The sequence below is a fragment of the Podarcis vaucheri genome, assembly GCF_965113315.1.
Source record: "Podarcis vaucheri genome assembly, chromosome: 7".
Taxonomy (NCBI): domain Eukaryota; kingdom Metazoa; phylum Chordata; class Lepidosauria; order Squamata; family Lacertidae; genus Podarcis; species Podarcis vaucheri.
The window spans coordinates 60,035,709-60,049,473 of record NC_138765.1 but is presented as its reverse complement, the minus strand read 5'-3'; the positions used below and the strand labels follow the sequence as shown (position 1 = coordinate 60,049,473).

The following is a 13,765-nucleotide window of genomic DNA, read 5'->3' as shown; positions in this document are numbered from 1 at the left end:
TAAGGAAGTAATGCTGTTCTTGCAGGCTTCCCATAGGTGTTGAGTTGGCACTGTGAAAACTTTGGTTTGATACATTTTTGTGACATTGTTTTGATCTTAAGATAAATGGAGGGTTTTTGTAGTTTAATCCCTACCAAGCTGCTGAACTTTCAAGCGGTTTTACAGGGGGGGGGGATCTTCAAAATTTATCAGGTTCATCTACTCACATTTTGAGGATGTATACAATCATTTAACATAATTGTTCAATCTTCCGCCTCAGGTAGAGTCATAACACATTCTACACGTTATCTAACATTTCTGCATTATAATTTATGTTGCAGCAACACAAAAACTGATTATATTAATTTGGCTACCATGGTAGTTCCTACGTAAACCCACAAACTGTATCAGCATATCCATTTCATAGCTCTTGACTAAAGTAATGCCCCTTAACTTCAGTACAGTCACTTAAGGCTTTTCAGTTAACCATATGTAACAAAGCAAATAAGCAAGTCCAAGACCATAGAACCATAGAATTGTAGAGTTGGAAGGGACCCCAAGGGTCTTCTAGTCCAACCCCCTGCAAGGCAGGAATCTCAGTTAAGGCATCCATGACAGATGGCCAACCAATTACTGCTTAATCCAGAAATATCTAGCCAATGGAAGCTACTGCTGTTATGAATTGCCACTGTAGTTATATTGAATACAATTAAGTTTTAACATAACTGTCACCAACTGTGGATAGTATCCAATGCATTTGTTCTGTTAACACAAAGTTTCCACTTGCACAATGGCTCTGTACCCCTTCCTCTCTGCCGGCACCCTACGCAAATCTATTCCAGAGATTTGGGGGAGCCCCAGGAACAGATTTAGCGAGCACATGGGGAAAGAAGACAGAGAGGAACTTCAGCTGTCCTTGCACTAACTGAATGACTTCATGGAATACCACACTGTATTTTTTGCACTTCATTTCTATCTGACCTCAATGTTTATATTTTTTCTCTACTTGCAAACTGGGCATGCATATCAGTATGGACTTACTATCTGAAAGTACTACTCTGTTTGCAGAGATGTAAAACAATGAAACTGTTCCAAGAAATATAGATCAATGCTAACAGCATTTATACAAGGTCCAGAATGGAAACTCCATTTAAAATGCTAAATCACCACCAACAAAATAATCCACAAAATCCAAATTACTAAAGATTTATCAGTGTCATCTGCTCCAACATCCCAGAGAATTCTATCCAAGATTGAATTGCTTAACATTTCAGTCTACAAAAGTATGCATTATTATCCTAAATAACTTTCCCGGAATTTCAAATGTAACTTACTTCCAAGTAACACAGAGCAAACTTTAAGAATCAAGTTTTATTTAAATCACTGGCATTTACTTCAGCTGGAACTTCAATGAGATGCAGGAAGATTTTCTGCAAGTTCAATGGAGTTCAGGGGTTACTCCTTCCCACTGCAGTCATTGTGCCCCTTTTCACAACACATGCAGCATGAAAAGCCACAGGAAAATCTGCACTGTGTGTGTGTGTGTAAAAAAGAGAGACTGGAATTGCCTGAGCATCTGCACAGCAGTCTTAGAAGCCTGAATTTTAACAAGACAGTGTAAAGCATACTATTCTGAGGATTATCAGTTAATCATATATACTCTTTTAATGTCCAACAGTGATAATAATTGCTTGAGCATGTGCATTTCCCAAAAGGCAATAAAATTCAGGAAGTATGATTCTGCCTTTTTTTAAAAAAAATCCTGTTTTTATTTGGTAAGTGTATTAGCATCCATTCATTCAACTTACATCCACTGCACTGACAGATCTGAAAGTTTCCTGAAATGAGAAATTTGAGAAAATATCCACATCTATCAGTGCAAAGAATGTAAGATAAAAAACCAGTTCCTTAGTTTACTCCATGCTGGAATTACTGGTGAACAGAATTGCATAAAACATCGATTCCTACTTTAGCCAATTGTCCCTGGAAAATATTGAAGGCCAGGAACACAAATTATCTATTACCTACGGGAATCTATATACAGTGGTGCCTCGCAAGATGAAATTAATTCGTTCTGCGAGTTTTTTTGTCTTGTGAATTTTTCGTCTTGCGAAGCACGGTCAAGTCGCAACTGCACCTCTTCAAGCGGTTTTAAGAAAAAGAAAACAAACTTGCAAGACGTTTTCGTCTTGCGAAGCAAGCCCATAGGGAAATTTGTCTTGCGAAGCAACTCAAAAAACGAAAAACTCTTTCGTCTTGCGAGTTTTTCGTCTTCCGAGGCATTCGTCTTGCGAGGTACCACCGTATGTCATCTTTGTAATTCAATGACATGGTAGAAAAATAGGTAATTTGAAACCACCTGTTTAGATGACAATTAACCTGGCAGAACTACAATATAACTGGACAGAATTTGTATACAATGCTTAGAGCTCAGATAGGGTAGAATTTGTTGGTCTTTCATTTGCTGTTAAATTTGGTGAAATAATCAAAATAATCCTTACCCATTAATATGAAGTGCATTTCCATTGCAAATGTCTTACATAATCCTAGGAAATCCTTGACCCCCCAAAAGGTAATTCATTAGTATTAGTGATCTGAAAGACAAATTACAGTACTGTATTAAAGAAAACCACAAATTTTCAAACTAATTGCTTGCTTCAGCTGACTTCAAATACCATATATTTGCTTAGGAATGCTATCTGAAATACATCACAGCCTAAAAGTAGAAAAATTTGATGCCCAAACTAAACATTCCACAAGTACAAATATAAACTATAACTGACAACAGACTCACTCAGATCAAAACAAAAGAAAACAAGAACTTGTGTGCTAGTGCATCATCATATTTTATCATTATTGCACTGGTTGAACAGCTGTACTTCAGTCAGTCTCAATCATGGCACATGTCCTGTCACTACAAACCTCAAATAAGTAAATACTTAAATTTTAATTTTTAAAAATGCAGTTTCCTGAAAAATCCATACAGTAGAACCTCTACTTACGACCGCTTCTACTTGGGCCTGATCCAAGTTGCGACCGTGGCAAACCGAGAAGTAAATACCAGGTTTGCCGTGATTCGCAGATGCGTAGAAGCAGCTTCTGCCATTTCCGCATGTGTAGAAGCGGCCGCCGCCTACACATGCACAGAAGTGTGCTGCTGCCGATTGCGCCTGCGCACAACGGCGCTTCTACCAGTGACCCGGATCGACTTATGGATGGACCTCCAGAACTGATTACATCTGTAAGTAGAGGTTCCACTGTATTTGTAACAATGAGGTTACAAAATTAACCAATATTTAAATTAAATAAAAAAACAGGAGAGGTTATGAGATTGAGAATACCCTTTGGTTTTATGAACTTCCTCCCATGAATTTTAAAGAAGGATTAAAGTTTGCACGTTCTGGTTAAAATCAACCATGGTTGGCATTAATGCCAAATAATGCTGTACCATGGTCAATGCTGTAAAGCAGGGAAGAGAAACATCTGGCCCTCCATATGTTGAACTCCAACCAGTTCCAGCCAGTAAGGACACTGAAGTCCAACAATATATGGAGCACTACAGATTCCCCTTCTGTAAAGGGATTGGAGCCGGGGTGGGTGGGGAGGATCTGTGTAAGAGTGAAGAGAGTCCCCCAAACCTCATGAATGAATTTTCAGGGTTGCAGATAAGTGCAGTGGAGAAGAGGGAGTTGGGAAACCACACTGCAAGAGTGCTTGCACCCTGCTTGCGCTTCTCAGGATTCATCCTTCCTTCTAAACCCTATGTTTCACAGCCTTGATGACAATTTATTTTAATAGAAACACTTAGGGATCCTGGCTGTCCTCGTGAAGCAGGGTCATACAAAGTAGCAACTAATTAAACTACTTTCTTTTTTTAAAAAAAGTTTTAAAATTTATTTTTTAACAATACTGACAGCAAACAACTTATTTCCAAAATAGGAGCTGTAGAACCACAGATTTGGAATTTCATAGTAGTAACATGCATAATAACAGATTTGGTGTTAAGCCAATATAACATATAAAATCATAAAAGAATATGATGAATTAATCAAACTACAAAAAATTTTTAGCATATATTTTCTGTCCAACTCATACCTTTATCAGAAATTACAGGGAAATACTGTCCCAGAGCCTCTTCTTGTAATCAAGGAAGACATGTCATTCAGCTGTAAGGTTCACAAGATGACCTCATGTGCATAAGCCATGGTTTATGTCAGGGATGCAGTATTTACGGTATATGTTCTATCAGATATGTTACTATGAGACACTGTTTGGTTACCTGCTTATGCAGAGGTAACTGAAGACCCATAAATCTCCAGGACAGTCAGTTTAAAACTACTCCCTTTTGTTATTTAGCAAATAAAAATAACCACCGAGATGTGGCACACAGTATTCAACATTACTAGAGTTAAAATATAGATCTGCAATCACCTCAGCAATTAATACATTTTGTTGAATGATTCTAAGACAGATGCTTGATAAATACATTCTAGCTTCAGAACAATCACCATACCATTTGGTGTAAAAATTGGTTCCCTTTGGTGGGTTACACTGTGTCACATTGTGGTCAATCACAAATACTTCCTTGTAGCAATACTGTCAGTACAGCAGAAGAACTGGGAAAGAAAAAAGGGGAAAACCCAGATTATTATGAAGGTTAAGATAGAGCCATCACATAACCAATCTGCAAGACAAAAACAGCTAACAGTCTGCAAATAACCTTATACCCTTTTTAATAAGTATTTCTGAGGTGATATGCAAACTACATAACATGCTATTCAGATAAATGTGTGTGTATACACATATATTTAATATCAAACATTGATCATGTATGTATGCATAACAACCTCAGGAATATTTATTTGAAGTTCTCAAGAAAAATATATAACTACAATTTTCACTTCTGCTTTTACTATGATCTATATTTATCTGTAAATATTTTAACATGACATTCATTATATGCCTTAAACTGTCCTCTAATTCCAAGCTCTTTAATTAGGACCCATTATTTCCCCCATTTGCGTGTCTGAGAAGAGTGAGAAACTTTTCTTAACTAAGCAAGGATCATAGACAATTATTTGAACACACTCAGAAATGATAACAAAGTTGGTTTATATGAACAGGAAATTATAAAATATTTGGAAATTCAGAGGCCAAATTTTCCTCTCCTCTTGCCTCCACAAATTACAAGAGATACATAATACATGCATGAATACAAGTGCTTTGGGCAAAATTTCTCCAAGACCTACACCATACTTAGTAATACTAAGTCAAATGCTTAGTCCTCAAAATACTCAGGATGTACTACCTACATATGATAGCAAGAAAATATAACTGGCTATTAGCTTCTGGTGCAAACAATATTTTCCAATTCCGTCAAATCAATATTTTTCGATGATAATTATTTACTGAATAAAGGCAGATGAGTCAAAGAAAGAGAGAGATTCTTGTGCCTTCAAAGGTTGGACAGGTGGTAACCAACGAAACAGCCTTTCCTGGAGCTGTACCCTGGTCCTGGAATGCTTTCTTCTGCTTTGCTTAACTGTTTTTTATTGGTTCAAGCTTTTAATAAATAACAACTGGATATAGGCCTTTTTTTACTGTTTTATTAAGTTTAATTATTATATTGGTAGTATTTTTATAATTATTATTTTTTCAACCAAATTTTGTAAGGTTTCTGACTCCCAAGGCAGTTTTGTAAATCAACATTACTTCTATTTCCACCCCCAGTGGAAAATACAGGAATGTGAGACTCACTCTGCTAACATATTGACAACATTATATTTAAGATGTTTAAAACTATAAGAAATCAACTGATGAAATGAACCTCAATGACTCCAACATTAGCTGTCAGTTGAGATAAAAATATTCAAAGAGTCTTGCACTGTTAGAAACTTTATCTAGGGCTACAGCTACAAGTAGAAACAAACTGACCAGTGATCTGACCCAGAAGGTCTTTTCTTAAATGATATATGTAAGTTTTTCAGAAACCAAGACAAGGGTTTCTATAACATTATACTTGTAAGCTTACTGGAAAAGAAATATTGTTACCTTATTTGTTACTGCATGAAATATTGTTTGTAGCATTTCCAGAATAAAACAGAAAGGCTTGTAAAGTTGTCTACATATGGTGTTCTAAAACGTTAAGAGCCAGGTATTCTTCCTTTATTTCCACAAGTTGTGGCTAAAAGTTTTCATACAAGCTTTTATTTTCTAGTAATTTTGGAAGGTTCTTACTTAGCATTCTAAACCCTAGATCTACTATGCTGAATGGGGTTTGAATGAGGTGGAGATTCCCCTCTGTGCAGCTCTATCAGAATGCTCCAGTGCACCTGGCTAGTGGGAAGCTTCTGCTAGCAGATAGAGGTATCCTCCAGAGCAGAGAGGTGGACCTGGCCAAGTGCAAAATCCGTTGGACCCAGAGCTAGCCCTCCTGTCGTCATGTGACAGCAAAAGGCCCATCCCATCACCTTTCACTGTGCCAGTTTGGAAGCTGTTGTAGCAAAGAAACAGTCTTCCTGATTCACTCACATTCTACTTATCTGGCAGTTAAGATAAACAGTAAGAGAGTCTACATTTTTTCCTAGTCAACTTTTCCCAAATTATTGGGGGGGGGGAATAATTGAATAAATATTCAATTTATTGTCGAATAAAATGAATCACTGATGATGATTTTACAATTGGAATATTTGGGGGAAATTATAATTGGCCCTCATGGCATCTGCTGCGTGGGCAGTTTAGCCCTGTAATCCATTTGAGTTTTAAATCGTTTAGATATAGAATCCTAGACCTTGGCCTTGGGACCATGAGGATCATCTAGTTCAACCCCCTGCAATGCAAGAATTTTCTCCCAGTGTGGGGCTTGAACCCATGACACTGAGATTAAGAGTCTCACACTCTACCAACCTAGCTATTCCTCATGTATGTTTCCTCCCTGTTACTCCCAAACCAGACACATTCACTCATTATATACTACATGCTAATTAGGTAAAGGTAAAGGTACCCCTGCCCGAACGGGCCAGTCTTGACAGACTCTGGGGTTTGTGCGCCCATCTCACATCTATAGGCCGGGGGCCAGCGCTGTCCGGAGACACTTCCGGGTCACGTGGCCAGCGTGACAAAGCTGCATCTGGCGAGCCAGCGCAGCACACGGAACGCCGTTTACCTTCCCGCTGGTAAGCGGTACCTATTTATCTACTTGCACCCGGGGGTGCTTTCGAACTGCTAGGTTGGCAGGCGCTGGGACCGAGCAGCGGGAGCGCACCCCGCCGCGGGGATTCGAACTGCCGACCTTTCGATCGGCAAGCCCTAGGCGCTGAGGCTTTAACCCACAGCGCCACCCGCGTCCCACACATGCTAATTACATACAGGCTATAAAATCATTTTCTTACCACACTTAAATGTAAAGTTTCCAAGTGGAATAGGAGATGCATTTATTTAACATGTTGTTTATGGTATAATTAGTTACAATTTACATTTTAAGCCAGTGAATACTGCTTCTTCAGCATGAATGTTACCCCAATGCAAAATTAGCTACAGAAAAGCTAAACAAGTTGGAGACTAATATTCTAACACACAATAAGAATGCTAGGTAAAGGTTTCCAATGGTTCAAATTATTTCCACCTACCAAGTATTTTTTCAAGTGCACATAAACTGACCATTAGCAAAGTATCCTAGAATTACTGCCACCAACAGAAAATTTAGGCTTCTGTTGTGGAAAGTCAGGGGAGATTTTAATCTGACTCCTGGATGGGGGGAAATGGCAGGCTCTACACTCACTTCAACTTTTATTCCAAAACTAAGGCAGTTGATAAACCCTTAAGAAATCACTCAGAATTATTGTATTCAAACATCTGTCACTTGAGGAAAAAAAGCTTTTTTAAAAAGAGGAAAACATAATGCAATCCAACTCCTAAGAGACTGAGAAATTGTTGGCACTCATCTGTCTTCTATACAATCTGACCCAAGGTCTAAAAAACAGATATGTTTTCTTAAGACCTTTTACAAAACAGGGATATAGAGATGGAAGTATTTCATAACAAGCAATGAAAGGAAAGCCATTGAAATTTTGTGTATTTAAAATAGCATGTGCAGTGTGCTACTTACTTTATAAAACATGAACAGACTTTTATTAAGAAGAACCCTTACATCAAAGGGCAGATTCCCTAAGGGTGCAATCCTAAGACTTGAACCTAAACATAATTACATCACAGAAATACAGTACTCCTTATATCAAGTTTTCTTTCTTCAATTTTTTCAGGTATCAGAAAAATAAATATTCTACAAACTCTGAGTTCAAGCAATAGCCTTCCCTTCCCAATTAGTGCTGTGGTCTAAACCACTGAGCCTCTTCTGCGGATCAGAAGATCAAACAATGTTTTAAATCAACAACAACTACCCAAACCTGACCAACAAGAACCCATGAGCTTTCAGGTACAGTATGTTGATGATAGCTTGGCCTATATATACAGTGGTACCTTGGGTTAAGAGTTAATTCGTTCTGGAGGTCCGTTCTTAAACTGAAACTGTTCTTAACCTGAAGCACCACTTTAGCTAATGGGGCCTCCAGCTGCTGCTGAGCTGCCGCTGCACGATTTCTGTTCTCATCCTGAAGCAAAGTTCTTAACCCAAAGTAATATTTCTGGGTTAGTGGAGTCTGTAACCTGAAGCGTATGTAACCCGAGGTACCACTGTATTAGAAATACTAGAGTAAGTCAGTTCCTTGTCTGCAGATGGAACTTCCAGGTTCACACTATATGGCAAACATAGGAATTCCTGTCTTGGCTGCCACATTTTATTTGTTTGGAGAAAGCAGACACATAATGCTGCCCCAAAATCCTAGATTTCACCACTGCTTTCTATAGGCAGCTCTTATTTCTGTCCAGGGGGAGAAGAGAGTCTGAACTGAAAGCAGAGGCCAAGCAAAATATGTGAGTTTCAGTAAAGTCTATGGCAGATAGAGACACTTAAGTATTAGGGTTTCAGTTGACTATGGGCTAGGCGGGGGGTGGGGCAAGGGGGACTGAAGGGCAGGAGAAGAAACTAGCCTGCTCAAGCCCCTGACAGCTTATTGTAGGTATCTTGGAGAGGGCAGGAAATAGGGAAATGACATGTATTCCCTTTTCCACTCTACAAAACCCTACCACCTATATAGCAATGAAATGCTGAGGTTTGACTGAAAGAAAATCATCCACCCTTGAGAGACCTGAACTACAAGGTTCCTATTTGAGGTCCAATGGCACACTGAACAGAATAACTCCTCTTATAGCACAGGGAGGCCCTTTAGTTGCAAGGTCTCACTTCTATGTTGATTAATAGCAATAAAACAGTCTATTACACTATTTTGTACAAAAAAGCTACTGAACACTATATTTCAAAAATGTGTGAATCTGTCTAGTTTTCCTTTCTATACCAAGCATTAATATAACAACATGCAATATACACTACTGAACGTTCTTTCATTTATGAGATATCAATACAAATGGCAGGCCAATAGTCACAAACTAAGTTTCTAAACAGAGTTTTTGTCAATGTGTATTTTCATTCCCTATTAATTTCATGAGAATGATCATTTCTGTACTTTCCACATATTTAAAATGAGAAAGAATATCAGTATCATTGTGGTTATTATTGGAAGCAGCTACATGCTGACCAGAAGGAAAATTCCAGTCCCTCTTCTGGATAAGATGTTCCTATGGATGCATCTGATTGAGATATTATTTGTGGTATTGTAACCACATGCAAAAGTTTAATCTACCGCTTAAAGAAAACACACAAGACATAGTGTCAGAAATATCAATGTTTAACTGTCCGTAAACCCTATAACCTAAGATAATTAAGAAAAAGACACGAGGCAACAGGTGGAGCTACAAAGCAGCAATACAAGAAGGTTCTTGGGAAAGATAAACATGACTACCCTGGATTTTGAACCTCTAGAAAAGTTATTCAATATTCACCAACCTTTCTCAAGGACAATCAACTTTCAGACTTTTCAAATATTGGCCAATAGATACCAGCCAACTACTTTTACTTTCACTACACTAATGCTACTGATGGAAAACCACTCACATTCCAAGCCCTTTAAATTTTGTCAGTATCTAGCACATGAGGATTACAGTCTGGAATCCCTACATTACTCCAATTAAATAACTTCCATCAACAGAAATGTCTATATGATGAAGAGTATATACCTCATCCTTTTATTTGGTCTACATAACAGACCTTTATCAAATGGCATAAGCAACTTCATTATCCCTGCTTCCTCATTAGCAGAAGACAGTGCCATCCAAACAGTTTACGATATGTTATTACTCTTTACTCCCACATACTCCCTCAACTTTTTATCTGATTAGATGATTCATGGAGCAGTGTGCTGCACCTAGGCCTGAATTCAAATTTCAGTTCAGAAATGCCAGGTTACACCGGCTTTCTTCATCTGTAAAAATAATGATCCAATCTTATCAGACTATAGTCATATTCACTAAAAATATGGTAAAGCACTGTTAAAGAATATATAAATTAACATGTTTTTACACGATTTTAGCCAAAAGTTATTACGCACTCATTTACTTGCACTACTTCTACCATCTAGTGCTAAAGCAATTCCAGTACAATTCTCAAAATAAAAATGAGCCCTGGGGCTGCTACTTTCATTCTGAGAAGTTTCCTCTAACTTTTTGTTAACATTCCCAACCACACTGGTCTCAACCCTACTTGCTACATTGTGATCCAATACTAAATTTCTACTCTTCTGTCCCCCCCCCCAACTGAAATCAACATGCATTTATCCCAACTTTCCAGCAAGCTGTAAGTAACTTTTCCACCTTTTGACCACCTTTCTATTACAATAGCACACTGGCCCTCAACAGGTGGCTCAGGGCTGGAGGTCCAATCTCAGGATGGTCCTGGCAGAGATGCCACTGCTGTTTTGTTTTGTGAAGAGCAGCCTCCTCCTGCTTGGAGCATGCACTACTGAAAAGCTGTTCCTCCTTCAATTATTTGTCTGCAGGGAGAATACAGTGGGTGGAACAGCACACACTCAGAAGGAAATGAGATGTAAGAGAGAGTGACCACTTTTAAGCTAAAATGTAACTCCATGGGTATATTTGGTAGCTGTGTCTCCCTCTGCAGCTCTACTGTCCCTTCACACAGTGCAAGCCTGAGTGTGGCACAATGTACATGCCCAGAGAGCTCTTCCCATTTGTTCTGAGGCTGTATCTCCATATCCCTATGCTTGGCTCCAAGTCATGAGAGACAGGAGAATGGGGGTAGCAATAGCTGCATATCCCACCAGGACTGGGCAGAGGCTCTCCAGGTGCTTGTCTCCTCCTTTGTACAATGACATCAAAGTGCTGGGTTGGCAAGGAAGAAGGTAAGTGAACAGGTCATGGAGCACAATGTGTAAAGTGAAGCTGCTTGGTGGCAGAGGATTCAAAAGCACAAGAAAAAGCACACCTTAAACACAGCATTTTCCTTAACATTCCATTTCCTCCTGGGGTGCATGGCTTCAACCCTTAAGCATGAGCTCTGCCCCTTTATCAGTCAGCCCCTCCTCTTGACTGCATGGGTTCTTGGAAGTGGGTCTTGTGTTAGAGACTGGAGTACCAGGTGACAACCAGTTCCTGACAAGCAGAAGATAGTAAATACATTTTATGGAGAAGAGTTGCCAATTTACCAGTAGTAGAAGGTGGCACCAAAGACCATGTGAGAGTATGTAAAATGCATATATGACTTTCTGATCCGGAGATATGACCAGTGGACAATGTTTGCCAACCAATGTAGCAGGCAGCCAACTACATCCAAGGCCAACAGAGAAGTATACCTTGCTCTCAAACCTGTTGGAAAGTGGGGCGGTGATTAAAAAGTTACTTCAAACCACCCTAATGACCTCCTCACCATGCAAAACATATCCCTGCAGAAACATTAAAGTAGCCCATCTAGATCAGCACCTGTTTCCCAGTGGCTAATCAGATTCCTCCAAGAGGTCCACAAACAGGGCATTAAAGTAACAGCCCTCTCTCCCTCCCAGCAGCTGTGATTTAGTGGCATTCTACCTTTTAACTTGGACGTTCTGTGACACCCACTTCAGGAAAAAAAGCACCTCACCAAATTTGATGTGAAGCACATGCCCACCATTTACACCCCGTGTGTGTACACACACACACACACATATATATTGGGTGGGTGGTGATCTGTGCTCATTACTACCCTAGTTACAGGTAGGTAGCTGTAGTCAAAACAAAATTTTAAAAATCCTTCCAGTTGGTCTCTAAGGTGCAACTGGATATTTTTATTTTGTCTTTACTACCCTATGCACTGGTAAGAAGGGCCCTGATGGAACAGACCGGAGGCCTTATTTAGGCCTTATTTAGCCTTGCATCTAGTCCAGCACTCTGTTCTCATGGTGGCCACAGGAAGCCCACAAGCAGCACATAAGGGCAATGACATTTTCCAGCTCCTAATCCCCAGCAACTGGTATTCAGAGGGATACTGCTAAAATAGCACTATATAGCACTATATAGGTATGCTGTAGGCAATATACACCTGACTATATATATATGGAGGTAAAGCCAGGGATAACTCAAAGAAGAATGGAGAGCATGGAGTGTCTGTGTGGTATAAGAGGGTTGCAATCATTGCTCATTAATCCCCCCCCCACTTCCAACAAGTAAAAGGACTTCCTTCCCTAAACAGTCTTGGGCTAAAAACTGGTGAAGGAAGAAAGCACTGAAGGCAGAAGGGGGTTGGTAGAAGGGAAGAGCAAAGAAAGGGCGCGGGGAAAGAAAGAGGTGGAAGAGAGAGGGAGGGAAAGACAGCTAGAGAAGGTGTGACAGAGAGGCGGCGGCGGCAGCAGCAGCAGCAAGGCCCAAGCTGCGCCTTTCCTCCTCCTCGTGTGAACGCAGAGTGGGAGCAGCAAGAGGGCTCAGGCTGGCCGCGTCGGTCCCTGGAGATGGATGAGGGGTGTCGGAAGGGCAAGGCACGGCAGGGCCTCGGCTTCTCACGTACTCACCAAGCCCGCCAGGGCAGCCTCCCTCGCCCTCTCTCCCCCTTTTGCGCGCGCGCGTGTGTGGAAGAGGTGGCGTCTGAGGCGATGCCCCACGCCCGCCTCGGCTTGACAGCTCGACCCCGGCGGCGGCCACCGCCTGAGAGGACTCGCTGTCCTTCTCCTCCTCCATGTGGTTAAGGGTGGCACAAGGGAGAAGGAGACGGCGGCGGCAGCAGTGGGCGAGGAGGCGGCCACTCCCCTCTTCCTCAGGGAATCCCCCCCCCATTTCCCTCCCCCCCCCACACCCCACCACCAACACCCACCCCGCCTAATTTTTCCCGCCCACCCGGGCTTTCTCCTTCCCTCAGCGCCTCCTTGCCTGAGGGAGGGCAAGAGAAGGAAGCGCTTACCCGGTGGCGGTGGCTGAGCCTGAGGAGGAGGGCGGGTAGCTGGCAGGCTGGCAAAGGCCCTGCCTGAGGCAAGGAGGTGGCGCGGCGGCGGCGGTGGCTGAGGGGAAAGGGGGGCGGGGCGCGACGCGGCGTGATTCGCTCCCTGCCCCCGCCCTCTCCCTGCTCACCCCGAGACTCCCCCGTCCCCTCCCCTTTCCCTTTCTCGTCGTCGCCCGCCAATAGCCTATTGGCGGAGCCGCCCTCGCCTCCCGCTCCCCCTTCCTCCCTCCCTCTCTCTCCTCACGGACTCTCTCTCTCTCTAGTTCGCGCGCGCCTTCCCTCTCACTAGGGGAAGTGACAGGGGCAGAGAGGGAGAGGGAAGCCGCGCGCGCGCCGCCAACCGCCTGCTCC

At 41.4% G+C, this 13,765-nt stretch overlaps 1 protein-coding gene across 9 annotated transcripts in view; it reads right to left on the bottom strand.

Moving 5' to 3' along the window:
- CHD9 (chromodomain helicase DNA binding protein 9) overlaps positions 1 to 13,481 on the bottom strand; it is a 73,311-nt gene extending 59,830 nt beyond the window's left edge. For 8 of the 9 annotated variants that reach the window (XM_082232822.1, XM_082232829.1, XM_082232828.1 and 5 more), the window contains exons 1-3: positions 13,376 to 13,480; positions 4,493 to 4,595; positions 2,481 to 2,573 (exon numbers count right to left, since the gene is read on the bottom strand). The gene's annotated coding sequence lies outside the window, so the exon portion shown is untranslated. Of the gene's footprint in view, positions 1 to 2,480; positions 2,574 to 4,492; positions 4,596 to 11,434; positions 11,602 to 13,375 lie in introns of all 9 variants that reach the window. The other variant, XM_082232826.1, reaches the window with a different exon arrangement.
- Between the last annotated feature and the right edge of the window lie 284 nt (positions 13,482 to 13,765).